Genomic DNA, 945 nt, shown 5'->3' on the forward strand with positions numbered 1-945 from the left:
CTTTGTATGACTCAGTACCCATGAGGTAGCTCTCAGTTTAGAAAAGGTTGCTGACCCCTGGCTTACACTAACTTTAACCATTATGCTTACGTTATTTGACGTCAACCTCACTCACCTGCCATTTTCCCCTATTTGGCTGAATCAGTAGACCTTTTTCACAGCAGTCATTCTGACATGAAACAGTATGGCGAACACAGGTGTCGCCAGTAACACTAATTAAGGTCAACCAGAGTCAGGGAGGCTCACTGTAAAATAGAGCAGAACCTCATTAGTATCATCCCGAACACCTGTCATTACCCTACTTTTTGGTGTCAAAATGGCTGCGGTGAGAGAAATCTATCTTACGTTTGCGCAGCTGGGAGTAATTATCAAACCAATAAAAGGAGAACTCACACTCAGGACATTACTACTCATTTACACCAACGTTACAACTGTGAGAATCTCTTCCCCCTCTCACGTTACCTGCCCTCCGGTTTGGAGTTTCACTGCCTCTTGTTGTGCTTGTCAAACGGGTTTTCTCTTTCCAGCCTCTGAGTGTCTCTGCCGCTCTCACACAGGAGACTACGAGCAGGAAGTACGCAAAAAAAAGCAGGCAGCAGCTGATAAAAATAAGGAAGTAAACGCTGTCGGATCGGAGCTGGAGCCCCCTGGCTTTTATCTTCTGCTGTAATGTGAAAGTGTATCAGTCGACAGCTCAGTAATAGAATTCAAGGCTCAAGGGCTGTGCTAAGGAAGTTAGCCGTCGAGCTAATTCCTCCACTGACTTCACATTATCTCTAAACAAGCACTAGACAGAATAAGCAGAAGGGAGGGTGGAAGACACAGACGAGTAAGTATTCTGCAGTGAGCTGCAAACTGGTAAGCCTCACAGAATGAGGGGGGAAATGCCTGAGTGTGTGTGTGTGTGTGTGTGTGTGTGTGTGTGTGTGAGTCATAGAGGAATAG

At 45.8% G+C, this 945-nt stretch overlaps 1 protein-coding gene and 1 long non-coding RNA gene across 5 annotated transcripts in view; one reads left to right on the forward strand and one right to left on the reverse strand.

Moving 5' to 3' along the window:
* LOC118329912 overlaps positions 1–565 on the reverse strand; it is a 24961-nt gene extending 24396 nt beyond the window's left edge. For both annotated transcript variants that reach the window (XR_004796809.1, XR_004796808.1), the window contains exon 1: positions 463–565. This is a non-coding gene — a long non-coding RNA (uncharacterized LOC118329912). The remainder of the gene's footprint in view (positions 1–462) is intronic.
* A 42-nt stretch (positions 566–607) lies between these two features.
* Positions 608–945, forward strand: part of trim44 (tripartite motif containing 44) — a 45024-nt gene continuing 44686 nt past the window's right edge. The window contains exon 1 of one of the 3 annotated variants that reach the window (XM_035664258.1): positions 608–858. The gene's annotated coding sequence lies outside the window, so the exon portion shown is untranslated. The remainder of the gene's footprint in view (positions 859–945) is intronic. The other 2 variants (XM_035664257.1, XM_035664256.1) reach the window with 2 other exon arrangements.

The sequence above is a fragment of the Morone saxatilis genome, unplaced genomic scaffold (genome assembly GCF_004916995.1).
Source record: "Morone saxatilis isolate NCDOM2014 unplaced genomic scaffold, NCSU_SB_2.0 Contig2, whole genome shotgun sequence".
NCBI classification, from domain to species: Eukaryota; Metazoa; Chordata; class Actinopteri; family Moronidae; genus Morone; species Morone saxatilis.